The sequence below is a fragment of the Lissotriton vulgaris genome, chromosome 7, assembly GCF_964263255.1.
Source record: "Lissotriton vulgaris chromosome 7, aLisVul1.2, whole genome shotgun sequence".
NCBI classification, from domain to species: domain Eukaryota; kingdom Metazoa; phylum Chordata; class Amphibia; order Caudata; family Salamandridae; genus Lissotriton; species Lissotriton vulgaris.
The window spans coordinates 163,304,353-163,324,438 of record NC_141695.1 but is presented as its reverse complement, the minus strand read 5'-3'; positions in this window follow the sequence as shown (position 1 = coordinate 163,324,438).

Below are 20,086 nucleotides of genomic sequence, written 5' to 3'. Positions count from 1 at the left end.
TTCTGGGAGTTGTAGTCCGGTGTCACCTCGATTGGATCATTTTCTAAAGTGAAATGTTTGTAAAATGCAATACTGGAATGGAATACGGGGTTCCCAGGGGCATGAAATTATCTGGCAAACTTTGAGGTAGGCAAATATTTTAGCAACTAGTGAGGTATGAGGATGTAGGTAAAAGAAAAAGCACTAATGAACTATGCATATTAAGCCTTGCCAAATCTCACTGTTTTGCCATTTGCATCGGTCTATTGTCTAGTGATTTATCGGCAACTCGTGTTTTTCAAAAGTTTAATCTCATGTTTGTTTTTTAATTTTTTTTAACACCATCTTTTTAGGTCTGGCATCAACCAAGGCCTTTTACTTTCAATAACACTGTATCTATTAGTAGACTTACAGAGGCTTTCAGTCACCCCTCTTCAGCCACTGGTCTATTGCTGTGCGCCTGCCCGAGGCCACGCAGTGGCCATCAAGAGGGCGGGCACCTAGTCAAGGAGGGCGGTCCCGCCCCCACTGGTATGTCCGGCACTTCCGCCTCACCGGTTGGAGGAGGCGGCCGGCCCGCTGTGGAGGGGGGGACGTTCCGGTCTTCCCGGGTTTTTCTTGCCCTCCCTTCGGGGGTCTCATTAATGCGCGGCCTGTTGTTTCCCTTGGGGCCCGGCCCGGGTCCCGTGCGGCCTTCCTCCCGCCCCCTGCCTGCATTTGAGTGTTCGTATGGCCAGGGGTGAGTGGATTTCGGTCCCCTTCGGGCAGGCTGTGCTTTCCCTTCCACCCGGTCCCGGGGTTCTCTTTGTTCGTGTAGGGCCCCGAGCCGGCGCTCGCCTATCTCCCTCGGGTTGGGTTAGCTCGGTTCTCCGGGGATCCGCGGGTGACTTTCACCTCCCCTCCCCGCCTTTCTGCCGCCATTATGGGTCGGTTTTAGCGCGGCGACCATTCGGGAAGTATTAATGTTTGGCTTGAAGGGTCGTGGTGCGCGGGATACTTTTGCAATCCCGTTTTCAATTGCTTATTATGTTCGATGTCGCTTTTGGAAATGTTCAGTGTGCGGGGCGGCTGGGCGCGATTTGTTACAAAAGTTGTATGGTGGCGAGGTCGGTGTTCAGTCCTCGCGGGCCCCTGGACCCGACGAGCAGTTCATGCAGGGCTGATGTGGTTTTAAACTGTTTATACCAAATTTGTGCTGTTATGGTACTGCATTGCTATTTTTTTTTTTTTTTTTTTTTTTGAATTTCATTGTGTTTGATTTGTACTTGTTTCACTGTTATTGCGGTGCTGCGAGGCTTGGTTCAGGCAAGAGGGGTTCGGGTCTGGCCTGCGGTGGGTTTGCATGGGGGTACTCACCTTTTCACTGCTTCTGAATGGATGTTCGATCGGATTACAGTGGACGAACGTTTAGAGGTCCTTGGCAGTTTGTGTTGATATGGTAGGTTTTCAGAGGATCTTTGAGCGTGGCTTTCGTTGTATTGCCCCCTTTTGCATGCAGTTCGACAAAGTGACCCCCGAGGGTATTCAGGCTTGGCTAATTCAACGTACATATTTCCGTGGGTGATCCCGTGAGTTAGGCCCCAGTATGTGCGTGATCCTTAAGTGTGCATCTCTATCTGTCTATGTGCGCAGATACTACTGAGTAGTTCGGTGGACACGACTGGGCGGGTGGGGGTTAGAGTACATGTGGTAGCCGTTTGGTCTTTCGATGCATTTGCCAGTGCCACGAAGGGGACCCCCCCTAAGGAGTTTTAGTACTTCCAGGTAGCCCAAGTGCTTTTATTTCAGCTCCTGTCCCATGTCGTCCACGGAGGGCGGACGCCGCACCCGCGCCTCGTGCTACAACCTTGTTATCATACTGTGCGCGAGATGAGGGGGCATGTGCCTCGGGGCCACGGAACTGAGGGGTTTATTCTGTGGTGCGAGCTTCGCGGGTTTTCCGACGCTCAATGATGGTGAGCACTGTTTATTTTAAAGCTTAGGGCTGCATACTTCAGGGCTATGAATGAGCCTTACGGGCGAAATTTTTTGCAGTGCGATTGTTGTATCGACTCCGGTCTTTAGATAACGGCGCGATGGGGCAGCCCACCACGCGTGTGCATGTATGGTGCGACGGCAATTTCGAGGGGTGCACAGTATCATTCTGCCGAGTATCTCGAGGAGCAATATTATCATTACCATACTAACGCTTCTCTGTGTCTGTAGTGTTGGGAAGTATGTTGCGTACACCCGGGGCAACATGCTCGATAATTTCAGCATATTAGCACGGGTTATTGATGCCTTGTGTGTGGTATCATGTCGCTATGCTTATGCGTGGCTGCAGTGTAGTTAAGGGATAGCTCTATCACGCCAGGCGTAGGTGGGAGGCAGCTGAGCTAATTCTTGATCCAAGGCTTTCTGTGCAGCGTTCGGCTAGGGGCTCGGCGAAGCTCCGGTGGTGGTCCTCGTTGCCTCGCGGGAGCGCAGCCGCAGCGGGTTCATCTTGGTTTCGTGGCCACTTGGTGGGATTAGATCCTGTCTCATGTCGGAACATTTCGAGGTGTTATGCCGGGTGTGTGTCGTAAGGATTGCTCAAAGCGCTAAGTTTAGGGTGGTGTCCGGCGGCTTTTGCGGCGTACGACTGGTGTGTACAATTTGGCAATGGGTCGTGGGGGTCGGCGTGGGGGCACGATGCACTACTCCAGGTCCCACGTTATGGAGTAAGCTAACATATACTGTCTTATTTCCTCCCGTTGCAGGCCCGATTCACACCCCCCCTGCCTTCCTTTTCGTGTTCCTGGGTGCTGTATTATGTCCCACAGCTTCGGACAATTGTCGAGGTTTGTATCAGCGAAGCGTGGGGGGGCCCGCTCAAGATGGAGTCGGGTGGGCGAAGGATCATGTGTAAGGCTTTGAGGCCTTTCTTGGTTACAAGAGTTACTGTTGTCTGGTTCACGGCATATACTGTGCTGTTCTTTCTGAATGTACTCTCCATGGTAGCTGGCCGGGTAGCATGCCATGAAAGTGTGCGCATATGTTGAGTGCAGCTCCGCCCCCTGCTCGTTTATTTGCTCATCTCTTGTAAGGGGTAGTTTAATTTCTAGCGAGGCGTGGCCCTCTTAAAGTTTGCAAGCGTTTTGAGTAATAAGGTATGATGCTACTCCTTTTTGTTCAGCCTGGTGTGAGTGCGTGGTTGCATAGTGCTGTCGAATAAAGTTGCGGGTGCCATGTTACAACAAAGAGGATTATCGCTGAGCTGGTCTACGATCGCTCCGTGGGAATTGTGAAACGCGAGGTGACCTGATCACTTTTTTAAGCGTGCGTCCCAGAAACCAAGCCGTCGTAATTTATCCTGACTGTACCACCTGTGTATTCTTTAGGGAGAGCAGTACAACGAGTCCCTTCTTTCCCGACCAGTTTTGTCTCGTCCAGAGTTATTGTGGGGGCATAAGAAGTTAGGTTCTCGACCAAGCTACGATCAAAGTTATAGCTCTCCCTCCCACCCCCCTTTTAGTTCGTTTTGCATATTTTAGGGTGGCTCTTGTCATAATCTCTCAGTTCCAGGAGATAGAACGGCTGGCAACCCTGATGTAAGGTAACTTGCACACGGACGAGATAGATGGATTAGCGGGAGAAGCTTAGTTTCTTAAAAGGTTCAGCGAGTGATAGGGGTTTTGAAAACTGCCTCCTAGTTGTTGCATTAAAAGCAGATCTGCAGTACAGGGCTCCTGCTGAACGCCAAAATAGCTATATATCGCCATCTTCTGGCTTCCTGCCGGATAGCATTATACCTGGTCAAGGGGAATTTTATTCAATAGAATAGTGCGATTGAGAAGCGTAATGATGCTATCTGCTCTTTTCACATCACACGATACCAACACTTAAGTAGATCCAAATGTGATTGCTTGTGGTAGATTCGCTTTCAACCCCTGTTCTGGCATGTGGGTCCTACTAGGTTTCTGGGGATCTGGCGTCGAGATTAGAGTATAGGAATGCGCAGCATTATTAGACTAAGTTACCTGATACCAAAAGGAAAACTTTCTTAGGCTTGCCTAGGCGAGGTGTCACCTTCACTATGAAGGCTTTGATGCCACCCTCCGTTCCATTATCGCTGCAATATGCAAGGTAGTGCCCCCCCCCCCTTAACTTGAATTAAGTGGAAAGCCACCGAATCGTCGTGTATCCGCATGATGAAGCTTTGCGCTTATTCTTAAAGCTTCTTGTTTGTCTGCGTGGGAGCGTTCACTCGGGCTTTATCCTGACGTTTTCTGGCCTCCGTGAGCATGGGCCCCGTTCTTGCGCTTGATTGTCGGGACCATATTATACCTAGGCCACGGAGGGGTTGTACGACCGCTGGTAAAGTGCCAGGGGTACTACATATAAAACTAAAAGCTAGTCGGGGGGGATTGATTCACTGGCTAAGTCTACGTCGGCTCCTTAGGTGGGGGCTTGAAAGCTTAGTGGGCTGGGGACTGCAGGCAGGCGGCCTAGGTATCTGTAGGGCCTACATGTGAAATATTTACATCCCTATCGGGCCATTTCAGTCCGACTTTTGCCTTCAGAAAGCGGGCATCTAAGTCGTGCCATAGTGAACGGCAACAATGGCAGAAAGCGTTATGATAAATTTCGATGTAAACTTAAGTCTCCATCTGGTGTATAGTAACACGAGGGGGTGATTAGTAGAAGTAGTCACAACCGTGGAGCTTACATTTGCTTATTCTCATCTTACATAACAAATACAAATCGCACGATAGGGACCTCGCCAGGGCCCAGGTAATTTTACCTTTCTTCCTTGTGATTAGCAATTTGGAGTTATGTTTCCTGCAGATCAACAGTTGGTTATACTTTGTTTTATTCGTGCAGTGTATAGGCCTCGGCCCCTCCTAGGTAGCACTTGCGATGGCTCTTCGAGGCATGAGGCAGGCACGATAAGGGTATGATGCCCCGCCCACTTTCGGTCCATCTTTGTTTGGATCTTTCTTTTGGGTTTTAGCATGAGTTGCAGATGAGACCCTAGTTTGTCCTGCTCATCCGTTCTAGCAATAGAGGTTTATTGACTGCTTTTGCCCCTTGTAAATTCTGGATGTGGTGATGACACTGGTTATATTATAGCCATAGTACTCCCTTATCAAGCTATAGATCAGCATTGCAGGTAGTGTTCCCAATGTTGTGGGTGGCAGTTTGTCATCGGCATAGCATGTGATAGAACTGGTCCAAGAATATTAGCAGGATGCTGGACAGGAATTTAGAATAAGACCCTACACCTGTTCTTAGTTGATGACGCTCCCTCTCTGAGACAGGCATAAACTAGAGCGTAGCTGCAGCAGGTGCAGTGGTTCCTAGGGCACTTGATTCCTCCCCATTGCTGAAGTGATCATGGCTCCAATTTTATCATCCTATCTCCTTCTTGGGGCCCATATTCTTCCTCTTAACAGTGCCTATGACACTCCCATTGCTCTATTAGACAGACAAGCCGCACCCAAACCTTGCGAGTCCTGCTCAAAGTAACCAAGGCTATACGCAGCGTTAGATAGTGCTGCACTTCGGCACGCGTACATAGGTAACCGTCGCCTGGGCAACGCACGACTACTTTATTTTGATGGTTCTGCCATGTATCTGACGCGCAGATATTCTTCAAAGAAAATCCAGTATTATGATTTTCAAAGCACTTACGTTACCTTGACCCCATTTACCAAAAAGAGGTCTTCATCCTAATGGTTAGGCATAACGGCCGGTCTCCGTTAGTCCATTGCTAACATGCGGCGAAGTGCTGGACATTAATATTCTTATGTCATGTCACAATCAATATAGACTGGTTATGCCACTTACATATTCGCAGACGTTGCCTGCTATGTATAGGTCCTCGTATTTACTACAATAAGTTAAACGGGAGGCTTGCTATTATTTGTATGTCTGGGGGTTTAATTGTTCGATAGCCCAGGCTAAGTATTGAGTTACACCTGAGAAATTTGTATGGATCTACATTAAGACTCCTCCCCCCATGGCACCTCATTCTATATACACCTCTTTCCAACTAAGCGTCCCTGTTAGACATGTTCTCTCATGCCTGACGATTTTAGTGGGGTGGCTATCTTAGGCTACTTCTGAGCTGAACCCGGAAGGGATTTCCGAGTGTTGAATTATTAACTAGGGTTAAAAGAAGTGTGTTATAAGATGTGGCCTGGCATGCAACAATGAGCACCAATCACAGGTCATAGGGAGCACTTCAATATTGGCAACCACTTGAAATTGAGAAATAGTACTGGTGCACCCTTGATTACGGCACATGTGTGGTCTGCCATGCTTGGGAGGGTCTTACGCTTTAGTCTCTCCCCCCCCCCCCTTCTTTGGTTCTCCTGCCTCTTTATCCTAGGCTCGGGTGCCCGCTGGCAGCTCACCCGCGGTCTGCAGTCGTCAGTGTAACACTCTAATCAGGTATACAGAGAACACCTGTGGCTTCCACAGCCCGAGCACGGACTGTCAATAATCGTTTGGGGTGGGCCTGAGAAGTCTTTTAGGAATTCTTGCATTATCCAGGGGGGGCAAGTGCTCTCGGCTGTCCCCGTGGCTTGCAGTTTGCCTCTTGTAAGACCGCTTCGCTAGTCACTCCAATATATGCTTTTGCGCACTGCAATAGGCTTCTGTATCCTGTGGGGGATTAGGTGCTCAAGCGTAACCTTGCAGTTGAGTAATTCCTGTGACAGCGCTTGTTTTCCGGGAGAGATTCTCTGCAGGGGGGGGCCCTTCCCATCACCTGGTCTCTCGCCTGGGATAGTCGTCCCTAATGGGGTAGAGGGATTGTTCCCGGGTGGTTATGCCCATTGGTGTCGGAAAGGCTGGCATTTACCCATGCATGCCCCTGCGCAGGTCGGCCTAGGGGGCTCCCTGTTGCAGGCGCTGCGGTCCCGGGAGGTGTTCGTAGTCGGCCTTCAGTCCAGCTAACTTAACGGTATCATTGTCTGTAGCCGCTTCCAGCCTAAAACCCAAGGGGGCAGGGGATACCGGTTGCTTGAAAACAGACCTGGGTATCATTGGCAGCATGTTGCGCGAATGCGAGGTCTGGTGGTCTGAAATAGTGCCTAGGAGTCACTGGCGGTGCGCTAAGTCCAGCGAGGCTTTCGAGAGAGCAAGAAGGCGCATAAATGCGGCCATGGAAAAGTTTACGCAGCGCAGAGGGCTGGGTTTCATTAAACATGACTTGATTCAGGAAAAGGTCAGGGGGTACTTCGAGGAAGATGGTGTTCTCCTCACGCCTGTTGGCTTAGACCTCTTTCTGCTGGACTTGAAAGAAGCCTCATGAGCTGAGGTTGCAGGTAGAATAGGTAACAATGGTGGGGGGCCTGTGCGGCAGCGGTGACCACCGCACAGGCTGTGGCGGAGTTACGGGGCGATCCGGAAGAAGAGAGGTGCAAATGATGTACTTCAGCGGGCACATAGGGGTGCCAGAGCCTAACCTGTAACCTCATGGGAGGTGCAGGAATCCGTGTCGGCGCCCCAGTAGTCCTTCGGGCGGTTGTGGGCCTGTGCAGCCGGGGGTTTGCCTAGTCACGCCCAGCAAATGGGTGTGTCAGTATTTAATTCTATTATACAGCAGTTGGGTGGTTCGCCACTGTGCTGTTTGGCTCAATCAGGCGGACAGGTGGCGAGAATGCGGCCTGTCCTGGATCGCCCGTAAGCTAACCCACCATCTTTACATATGTTGTATGTAAATAAATCCTGCAGCAATTTTTACCCAAACTTATAATTGTCTGTGTTTCCTTTGCGGGTTTGGGTATGTGGGGCGGGGGAATGTTATGTCGCCCTGAGTTGACTATGCGCCTGCCCGAGGCCACGCAGTGGCCATCAAGAGGGCGGGCACCTAGTCAAGGAGGGCGGTCCCGCCCCCACTGGTATGTCCGGCACTTCCGCCTCACCGGTTGGAGGAGGCGGCCGGCCGAGAATCTCGTCCGGGAGGCGGGGAGGGGCTTCAGGGGTACTTATGCTGCGGTGCCCTTCTCCTAAGCCTCTTTGCCGCCCGGACGCCGTCGCGATCTTGCTGGACACTCTTTTCCCTCCCTTCCTCTTACCCAGAGTGTCAATAGTAGGGGTTGGGGGGTGTTGTAATGTGTTTGTTTTTCGTTGCAGGTGGAGTTACGGGGCGATCCGGAAGAAGAGAGGTGCAAATGATGTACTTCAGCGGGCACATAGGGGTGCCAGAGCCTAACCTGTAACCTCATGGGAGGTGCAGGAATCCGTGTCGGCGCCCCAGTAGTCCTTCGGGCGGTTGTGGGCCTGTGCAGTCGGGGGTTTGCCTAGTCACGCCCAGCAAATGGGTGTGTCAGTATTTAATTCTATTATACAGCAGTTGGGTGGTTCGCCACTGTGCTGTTTGGCTCAATCAGGCGGACAGGTGGCGAGAATGCGGCCTGTCCTGGATCGCCCGTAAGCTAACCCACCATCTTTACATATGTTGTATGTAAATAAATCCTGCAGCAATTTTTACCCAAACTTATAATTGTCTGTGTTTCCTTTGCGGGTTTGGGTATGTGGGGCGGGGGAATGTTATGTCGCCCTGAGTTGACTATGTCATTTACAGGTCTCTTCCACACACTACAGCATGCAGCAGGGGAAAGGCTTAGCCGTGGCCTAAGCTTGACACCATGAACGCGGCATTCAGTGCTTAATTTGTGCTGGCGCTCATTTTTGAGGACCAGCAATTGTTTTCCTCCTCGGACATTGATTACGAGCAAGAGAGGGACAAAAACACAAAGTGAAAAGATAAAGGAAGAGAAAGGCAGAAACACTGGCACAAAGGCTGAGTGCAGGGGTGGGCAGAGCAAGATAAAGTGAGAGCCCTGCCTGGAAGTGGATTAAAGGGGCCGGAGCGCGGTACAATCAAGACATCTGAGCCTTGGTATCCCGCGCGCCTATAGTTAGACCACTGCTGAGCAGTGCTTTGGGCACCGGCATGCACTGTTTTACAAATTAAGCACTGGGTACACCTTCTTGAAAATTGAAATGAGGTGTGTTCTCGGACTTACAAAATGACAGCTAAGGGTGTGTCCTTTCCTGATCGTAGAGAACCGAGAGCAGGTCTGCCTGAAGAGGAGCAGGATGCGTGCGTGTGCTTGCACGGGTGCGTGTGCATGCAATTGCACCGGTGCGTGTGTTCGTGTCAAATCCTGCGGATGCGCGTGTGGGGGTGCTCTGCAGCAGGTCAGCCTGAATGGGAGCAGGACGGGTGCTTAGGTTCGTGTCGATGCCTGTGGTGCGAGGAGGGGGGAGGGGGAGGGGCATCTGCAGTAGATCTACCTGATTGAAGAGGCAGCAGGGCGGGTGCGTGCGCTTGCACGGGTGCCTGTGTTCGTGCCAGTGCCAGGGTGCCTGTGGGTGTGCGGTTGAGCTGTACAGCAGGTCTGTCTGCAGGGGAGCGGAGTGAGTGCGTGTGCTGTGCATGCACGGGTGCGTATGTCCCTCTCGGTGCCTGCGGGCGGGATGCCCTGAGGGCCTGTGCAGCAGCAGGGTGGGTGCGTGTGCTTGCACGGGTGCGCGTGCATGTACGGGTGCGTGTGCATGCACGGGTGCGTGTGTTCCTCTCGGTGCCTGCGGGTGCCCTGAGGGCCTGTGCAGCAGGTCTGCCTGCAGTGGAGCAGGGTGGGTGCGTGTTCATGCACGGGTGCATGTGTTCCTCTCGGCGCCAGCAGCCCTGCCAGGAGGGCAGCAGGGTGGGTGCGTGTGCTTGCACGGGTGCGCGTGCCTGCACGGGTACGTGCCATCCTCTCGGTGGCTGCGGGTGCACAGGGGGGGCTGTGCAGCAGGTCTGCCTGGAGGCAGCAGGGTGGGTGCGTGTGCTTGCACGGGTGCGCGTGCATGCACAGGTGCGTGTGTTCCTCTCGGTGCCTGCGGGTGCCCACTGCAGGGGGAGGGGGGGGGGGGGGCTGTGCATCAGGTCTGCCTGCGGGGGAGCAGAGTGATTGCGTGTGCATGCACGGGTGCGTGTGTTCCTCTCGGTGCCTGCGGGTGCACTGGGGGCCTGTGCAGCAGGTCTGCCTGCAGGGGAGGAAGGTGGGTGGGTGTTCTTGCACGGGTACGTGTGCATGCACGGCTGCGCATGTTCCTCTCGGAGGCTGCGGGTGCACAGGGGCGGGGGGGCTGTGCAGCAGGTCTGCCTGGAGGGCAGCAGGGTGGGTGCGTGCGCTTGCACGGGTGCGCGTGCATTCCCGGGCGCGCGTGTTCCTCTCGGGGCCTGTGCATCAGGTCAGCCCCTGGCCGCGGCCTCCAGCCTGCAGCCCTTGGCCCGCCTGTGGGTTCGTGCGCTCCAGAGCTGTGCGCAACCGGCAGAGGGAAGGGAAGCCAGGCCGCGTCACCGCTCCAGACAGAGGCCGGGGTTGGTTTCTTGTTTCACGGACCCGGGTCCCTGCAGAGCGGCGCGGGCGGCTGTCCTGCGCACAATCACTGATGCGGTGTCCAAGGGCATGGCGAGCGGTGACAGGTGTCAAACCGTGGACAAAAGCCACAGAGGGTCCCGGGAGCTAGCGTGTGGTGGAGCAGGGGCGGGCCTTCTGCGGGTCAGTGGTTGGGGTGGCCTTGGATAGAGCTCAGGGGAATACCACCAGAAAGATTTGAGTCACTTTATTTTTCAAGTTCCTACTTTAACTGAAGGACTGAGATAAGACTAGATGGAAGGAGATGTGGCCTAATGGCCAGAGATGCGATTTTTAAACTGGGGACAAGTTCGAGTTCCAACGTTCGCTCCACTTTCTGTGATTCTGTGAAAAACAATTAACTTTCCCATGCCTAAAAACAATTAAAAAAATCGACCGGTGGTAATGCAATCTGGTGTTCATATAAAGAGCTCTAATGCTACATAAAGCTGTAAAAAAATAAATAATGGGATTGGATCTGCGCCGAGAAGGTGACACACTTCTATGTATCCCTCTGATCTAGCTTAAAGGGAGTGTCTGAGTTAAGATAAACTATGGGGTGAGCACCAGGCGGCCTGGCACTATTTCAGCAGCATTGTTTTCCCTTTTCATGGAGTCCAGGGGCAGATGGTTAGGGTTAGGGAAGACGGGGTATGCAAATGCACCTCCTTCCCCGGACGTACCTGCACCAGGCCTCTGACTGGGCAAGGCGTTTTGTCTCTGGTTCCGATCTCTCTCTCTCTCTATTTTCTATCTCTCTCTCCCCTCTGTGTCTCTTTCCACTACTTTCTACTACTTTTCTGCCTTTTCTATCTCTTCCTGTTCCTCTTTCAGACTTCTTTGTGTCACTTTCAGGCAGTTTTTGCCTTTTTCAGCCTCTTTTTGCCTCTCTTTAGAACTCTTTTTGCCCATCAATCACTCTTTACAACTCTTTGTGTTTCTTTGTTAACCCTTGTGGGCTTCTTTTGTGCCCCCGTGCCACTTTTCTGTTCCCGTACTCTCCTTCCAGCGCCCCTCTGTCCTACCCTCTGAGCTCCTCCCCCTCCTAGATCCAACGTAATGGCAGCCCTGCCAAAGGCATGCCCATCCGCAGTAGAACTGAACCCAGAGCCAGGAACCCTGCTCTTCCCCTGATGTGCCGCTACCCATGTACGACTCTCCACTCGCTCAACCGCGGCCTACGCTTGCTGCTGCTGCGACGCCACAGAAGGAGCCATAGCCTAATTCTCCTGACACTTCACCTGCACCTCACATCCACTTTGATTGCCCCAACGTCCACTACAACCTCACCTGCAGCTCTCAACACTCCACCCGCTCAGGTACAATCTAAACAGACTTCACCTACAACCAACACTGGCTCTCACGCCTGCTCCTCAACACCGACTCGCTCAGCAAACTCGCCACGGAGATCTAGGACTTGTTGGAAGACCAAGCCCCAAACCTCTTCTTCCTCTCGGAGACATGGATGACCCCAGCACTGGCATCAGATATCACCACTGCCATTCTCGCTGGGACTAAAATCCTAAGACGAGGCCAGAAACACAGGCCTGGAGGAGGAATCTCCTTCATCTTCAAGGACACCATCAACTGTACCACCTCCTCTGACAGCAAATCAGCTCCATGCAGCACCTCACTTAGAAGTGGTGAACCAAAGTCAACTTTATCCTCTGCAGCACCCTGGTGTACAGGCCTCCCAGCCCAGGCCATGCACCAACTTCACCAGCAACATCATGGACTTCATCACACCACTCATCATCACTCCTAGGAGACATAAACTTTCACGTAGAAAACCTCAAGAACCCCAACCATCAGACTTTCCATGCAATCCTTGGAAAACTCGACTTCACTCAGCACGTATCTGTCCCTACACACGCCGCAGGACATATTCTGGACTCAGTTTTCACCTCCTTCTGTGACATCATTATCCACTAACCAACACTCATCACCTGAACTGATGCCTTCTTCAGCTTCAACATCAACATAGCACACCACAGAAGACCAAACGACGCAGGCCCTGCCCGCTGATGCTGGAAGAATATATCAGAGAAGTATTGGACGTCTGCCATCTCCACAATCCACCCCAATGCTACCGGTGACCTAGCAAAGACATCAGAACCCTCACAAACAAAATCAAACTGCAAAAACACAAACCCAAGCCAACTGATACCCAGAACTCAGAATGGCCAAGCAGCACTGCCAGCAAGTGGAGCGCAGGTAGAGAATGAACCAAGAAGCTACGGACATGCACTTCTTAAAATATGCCTTGAGGCGCTACCATCACCAAATCTGAAACACCGAGAGGGTGACTGTAGCAAACCGCATTAACACCAGCTCCAACAGCAGCAAATACATCTTCTCCATCATCAAGCATTTCACCTCACCCGGAGCTACGACAGCAACAACCCTATAGCAAAATAAAATGTGCATCAACCTCTTTGTTTCTTTCAGCTGCAAAATCACAGCCATACACAATTAACTCACAAACTGAGCCCCTCAGCCAGACTTCCAATCTCAGCTAAAAACAAACCATGACCACATGGAACACCATCACCAAAGGCAAGACAAACAGAATTTAAAGACTATCTACGCTGGGGCAACATTGAACTCATGTCTGCACCACTCCTTCAACAAAGGTCTCCCCCCCCCCATCAGTGAAGTCTTTGCTCTAATTTTCAGCACCTCTATCGACTCTGCCACATTACCGGGACCCTAGAAATATGTGTCCGCCAATGCCCTACTGAAGGAGCCCTCTGCAGACTCAGCCATTACCAGCCAATCTCTCGCCTACCTTTCCCAGCCAAGGTCCTGGAAAAAGCCATCAACACATGCCTCCCCGACTGTCTCATCAACCATCACTTTCTCAAAACCATGCAGTCCAGATTGAGACCCAGCTACAGTACAGAGAAAGCTCTCACCGCAACAACAGACGGATCCGAATCATCCTTGACAGAAGAGAAACTGCGGCAATCCTCCTACCAGACCTCTAGACACTATTTGACATGGTCTTCCACCCCATCCTCTTTAGACAACTCCACACCTGCCCTCCGATGGATCTTCACTTTTATAACTGGAAGAACTCAGAGAGGCAACTTTTCACTATACTCCTCAGAGGCCCAGGAACTCATCTGCAGAGTACATCTGGGCTCCTCACTCAGACCTACCGTCTTCAACGTCTACATGATCCCACTGGCTGACGTCATCTACGCCTGTGACAACATTGTCCTCTCCTATGCCAATGACACGCAACTTATACTGCCCCTCTTGCACAAATCCCCAAACACAAGAAACAAATTCACTGCCTGCATGTCCGAAGTGGCTTCCTGGTTGGAGTCAAACTGTCTCAAAGTAAACACTGACAAGACAGAAGGTATGATCTTCGGAAAGGATTTCTCGCTATGGAACTTCACTTGGTGGCCCTCAGATATCCGACCTACTCCCACCCCCACCCCGCAAGCCAGATACCTTAGAATCATTATCGATCATGCTGACCCTCCTCGATCTGGTGCTCTTCGCTGCCTGGCAAAACAAAGTGGATGCATCTTTGAGACCAAGGAAATCGAAGCGCCCCCCCAAGCCAACATCGCTGGACGAAAAGGGCACAGACACGGCTTCCGGATCCTTGAGCGTGCTGGAGGGGAACCGAGTTTCCAGGTAAGCCTGCGAGTGTGGCCATCAGTGTACTATCAGGTCCTTAACGTAGCGGCTGCTGGGAGAGGTAGTCCAGACAGGGTTTTGTGTTAAAACCCTACAGCAGTGGGTATCAAGAAAGAACAACTCTTTTCCAAACACAGGATGGCAGAGGAGTGGGTCCGAGAACGTGAGGAGGCAGCGTTATATATCTTCAGTGGCACTGACAAGAGCACGACTCCTGCAACATCGGAAACTACGAGGCAACAGCAAGCCGATGGCTTCGACATCAAATCATTACTGAGAGAATTTGAAAAATTTCGAAAACAAGAGATTTCTAAAATGTGGGAGTGTACCTCACTGCGCCGATACTTGGAAGTTGGCCGAGTGCCACGAGGGCTAAGAATACTATTAGCTCCGACATTCAATAACCCAGATCCAGCCATGTTACAGGAATGGGCAGACAACAATGCCCAATCATCAAAGAATATGCTCCAAATCCTAATCAAGTACGCCGCATCAGACCGAGAAAAACTCTTGGCAAAGCTAGAAGCAGTCAGCAAACTGTTGGAGCGAATTCTGAATCAAGATGAAATAAATAAAAATATGTCAGAAATAAAAAGCAGAGTGGCAAAATACGAACAAACAATCAGAGAACGTACAGCTCTTAAATTCCAATGCAATAGGAATGATTACCTCAAAGGCAGAACCTATACATTTGTGCGCAAATTCGACAGCATCAGACAGCGTAAATTACCCGCATCTAACATACAGGAGGATACAGTGCCAAGTGAATCAGAGGTCAGCTCTGGGGCAGAATCAGACCCTGGAACCTCGGGCATCACAGGTCAACCACGCATAGTACCAACACCAATAGAAGAATTTGCTTTTTTACGGGAGGACTGGCTGAAAAGCTTCAGGCCGCGGCAATCTCGGCAAAATCACAATGCAAGCAAACCCCCATATCAAGGAGCAGAAAGCGCAAAACATTCTGAGATAACTACAATAGCGCTTACCAATGTGCGTTCACTTGGAAAGCACAGACAGGAAATAGCAGATCTAGTCAGGGACAGGAATATTGATATACTGTTCATGACTGAGACATGGATGGATAGTACGTCCGATCTAGATCTCGTCATTGCGGTCCCAAGTGGATTTAAGGTCCACCGACAGGATAGACAGGGCAAAAGAGGGGGCGGGCTAGCTATAATTGCACGAGACACTTTTAAAATTCAGAACTTCCCGATACCCTCTCTCACCTGCGAAGCAATGCAATTTGCCATCAATCTGTCATCCTCGCATAATTTCAGAGGGTTGCTCTTATATAGACGACCAGAAGCACGTTCTGGATTTCTCTTTGAATTAGGCACTATCCTGGAAACTTTGACAATTGATTAGTCATTAACGGTACTTGGTGATTTTAAATTTCATTTAGATAAAATTGATGACCGTGATACGCTTTCCTTTTTATCTGATATGGAAATTCTGGGGCTCCCTCAATTGGTTAATCGTCCTACGGTCATACCTTGGACGGTATCTTTTCCAACTTAGAGAATATCCATATAACCGATATCCTCCCGCTCCCTTGGTCTGACCATCATATAGTTTTAGGTACTATTATCACCAATGAAGTCCCCATTGTTAGCGTATCCAACCCTAGTCGCGAACATTTTAAAGCTTGTAAAGATATTAACAACTCAAGCCTTAAACTCCTACTTGATAGCACCCAGCCTATTTTTTTTACTGACCCTAACACGGCTACTAAGCAATACCAGGATTGGTTAGGTCATGCTACAAACTTACTGGTTCCTCTCAAATTAATAACTAGAAATAGGAATATCCCCTCAGCAACATGGTTCTCCAAGAACTAAGGAATCAGAAACAACTTTGTAGGAATAGCGAGAGGCATTGGCGGAAACTTTATGATGAAGACAGTAAAAACCGCTATAAGGAGATGCTCGCTAAGTACAAATCTATGATTATAAGTGCTAAAAGGAAATATTTTAGCGAGCAAATAGAGAAAGCAAATAATTCTAACAAGCTTCTCCACGATATCACTAAGAAGTTAGCAGGAAACACTCCTGATTTAAACCCGCCCCCTTCCCAATCTCTTTGTGATGCATTAGCAAATTTCTTCTTCACAAAAATTAATGATATTTATTTAGCTTTTTCCTCCAACACCAACCATGTTACACACAGTGCATGTTCCTTTTCCCCAGACACTTTATTTACTCAGTTTAGTGATATCACGGAGGCCCAAACTAGGGACATCATAAGTTCCATCAAATCGGGATCAGTCTTGGATTTATGCCCTTTTAAAATTCTTCCCCCGATCATGGATTCCCTGATTCCGGTTATTACTCAAATTTGTAATTCCATGTTCAGATCAGGCATTTATCCAAGCATGTTAAAAAAAACTCTTTTGAAACCACTCCTAAAAAAACAATTGCTAGATAAAGCGGATTTGAAAAATTATCGATCAATAGCCAATCTTCCATTTCTGGCAAAAGTCGTAGAAAAAGCAATGAATTCCCAGCTATCAGAATTTATTGAGGAACAACACCATCTGGACGGGACCCAATTTGGGTTCTGTAGGTTCCATGGCACTGAAACCGCCTTGATCAAAGCTGCAGATGACATTAGAGTCATCCGAGATCAAGGAGGATCAGCTTTATTAATGCTATTGGATCTCTCTGCAGCATTCGACACGGTCGGCCACCTTATTCTGGTCGACCGTGTCGAAAAAATGGGTATTCAACTGACAGCTAAGAGCCTATTGGCCTCCTTTCTGAATGATAGAACTCAGGCGGTGACCCTGGGGCCGTTCCAGTCGGCAAACCTGTCTCTGCCGTGTGGGGTTCCACAAGGTTCATACCTTAGTCCGACACTTTTTAATATCTATGTGTTGGACCTAGCTAATACCATCAAAGCACATGGGATGAACCTTACCTCATACGCAGATGACACTCAGTTAGTCCTGGCCATCAAAAATGATGGTGAAAGTGTAGCCGAGGGTTTCAAAGTGGGCATGTTGGCAATTGGAGACTGGATGTCTGCGAATTGTCTAAAACTTAATTCCGATAAGACGGAAGATGTCATATCTGGAAAACTAACCCCAAGCTGGTCTCCCGCTTGGTGGCCAACATCTTTCGGAATTTTGCCTAAACCAGTTTCTAAGGTGAGGAACCTTGGAGTTGTTTTTGACAATGACCTCAACTTTGTTGCCCATGCCAATCAGATAGCGGCCAAAGCTTTCCATAAACTACGGTTGGTGAGAAAAATTCTTCCTTTCCTGCTGGAAAGCGCAGGTAAAACCCTGATAAGTTCCCTAGTGCTATCATCACTGGATTACTGGAATGGCTTATTTGCCAATGCTCAGACCAGTGTAATTATTAAAATGCAGACCATACAGAATGCGGCTGCCATGCTTCATTGTAGAACGCCTAAGTATAAACCCATTGCCGATACAATCAAAGGCTACCACTGGCTCCCAATAAGAAACCGTATTAAGTTCAAGACACTTTGCATAGTATATAAATCATTGCACAAACAAGGACCCCAGTTTCTTAGAGACCAGTTGACACTTAACTGCCCCTCGAGATCACTTCGATCTTCCACTCTCAATGAATTAGTGGTGCCACGCACCAAGACTGTCTCCTGGGGAGATCGCCGCTTTCTGGTCGTGGCTCCAAAATTGTGGAACACATTACCCCAGTCCATTAGGACCAGTCCCTCTCTCTTTTCATTCCGCAAAAAACTGAAAACGTGGTTGTTTAATCAGTGATTTCCAGCAATTCAGTTGTGGAGAATTTGTGCAGAAGTAGCAGCGCCGAGACACCCACGGGCAATTGTTCGCGCTTAACTAAATTTCATTAATAAATAAATAAAACAGGAGATGGGGCAAACGTGAAACAACAGCAAAAGAAACAAACCTTTAGAAAGAACAACAGACGATGAATGACACAACAGAACAACAAAAAAACACAGTCATTAACCTAACAAACATGGCGTTAACACCAAAAGAAGAAGAGGTATTGACACTTGGCCTTTCGTTTTGTAAAAGAACAAACTTTGATTACACACAAACTCGTATCAATCAATCAAGAGTATTTGTAAAGCGTGATACTCACCCGCTAGGGTCTCAAGGCGCTGTGGGGGGGGGGCTGCTACTGCTCGAAAAGCCAGGTCTTGAGTTGCTTCCTGAAGGAGAGATGGTCCTGGGTGAGTCGTAGGTGGGTGGGGAGGTGTTCCAGGTCTTGACCGCCAGGTAGGTGAAGGATCTTCCTCCGGTGATGGTTCTGCGGATCCGTGGGACAGTGGCGAGGGCGAGGCTGGCGGAGCGGAGCTGGCGGGTTGGCGTGTAGAACGTGAGGCGGTTGTTGAGGTATTCGGGGCCCAAGTCGTGGAGAGCCTTGTGTGCGTGGGGAGGAGTCTGAACGTGATCCTTTTGCTGACGGGGAGCCAGTGCAGGTCCCTCAGGTGGGCGGAGATGTGGCTGTGTCGGCGGATGTCCAAGACGAGTCGAGCTGAGGCGTTCTGGATGGGCTGGAGCCTTTTTCTGTAGTTTGGCAGTGGTCCCAGCATAGAGGGCATTCCCGTAGTCCAGACGGCTGGTGACGAGTGCCTTGGTGACCGTTTTCCTGGTTCCAGTGGGGATCCAGCAAAAGATCTTAAGGAGCATGCGTAGAGTGTTGAAGCAGGAGGAGGTAACGGCGTTAACTTGCTTGGCCACCATGAGGGAGGAGTCAAGGATGAAGCCCAGGTTGCATGCGTGGTCCGTGGACTTGGGTGGGGGGCCCAGAGCAGGGGGCCACCAGGAATCGTCCCAGGCAGAGATGGATGGGCCGAGGATGAGGACTTCACTCTTGTCTGAGTTCAGTTTCAGGCGGCTGAGCTTCATCCAGTCTGCGATGTCTTTCATTCCGTACTGCATAAACAGTATCCCAATTCTAAGCAGGAAGCTTGGTATACTGAAGATCTGAAGGTAGAGAAGCAGCAATGTAGAGAACTGAAGAAGACATGGAGAAAAACACATACACCTGCCAGTAAAAAGCTATATCTGGAGGCCCAGTCAAATTATCACAAACATATAAAAGAAGCTAAGAAAAATAGTCTTGCGTTACAAATAACAGAAGCAGGGAACTAAGCAAAAGAACTTTATAAAATTCTCGAATCGTTCGTTAAGCCCACAGCGTGTTGATGTTGATGTTTGGGGTTTTTATATAGCGCACTGTCACTCCAAGGAGCATCCTGGCACTGCGACTTCATTGCTGATGGATTACCAGGATTATAGATGTTATATGTAGTTTAAACAAGAGATTTGCATGTTGATTCGGCTAATCAATAAATCCAAGTTTTTAGGGATTTTTTAAAGATCTGTTCTGATGTAATTAAGCGAAGGTGAGCAGGGAGTGTGTTCCAGGCTTTGGCTCCTAGAACTGCCAGTGATTTTCCACCCTTGGTGGCAAGTCTGAACTTGGGGACAGTCATCAAATTAGCCGTGGCTGACCTGAGTTCTCTAGTGGGGTGGTATCTGTGAAATTTGTTGGACAGATATTTTGGACCGCGCTTGTGGAAAGATCTAAATGTAATCACGAGGATTTTGAATAGTATATGTTTCTGAATAGGAAGCCAGTGCAGCATGTCTAAGGCAGCTGATGCTGATGATTTTCTGGGCCACCTCAGGACCAGCTGAGCCGCCGAGTTCTGAACCATCTGTAATTTATGCAGGGTAGATTTTGCCACCCCTGCATACAGACTGTTACAGTAGTTAATTCTTGATGTGACTAAGGCAATTGCTACTGTGCGGCGGGCAGACAGAGGCAGGTAGTCAAAAAATTTGCGTAGGCCTTTTATGATATTGAAACAGATGGCAGCTACTTCTTTAGATTGTTGCTTGAAAGAAAGCATGTCATCGAATTTTATGCCCAAGTTTCGAGTTGCACTGATGGTGTTTGGGGGGGCTTCCGCATCAGATGGCCAGCAAGTGTGTGGAGAGAAGGGGTTATTTTTTCCAAATGGTAGGATCTCTGTTTTAGCAGAGTTGCATTTCAGGTGGTTATCATGCATCCAATTGAAAGTCGCAGTCAGACACTCTT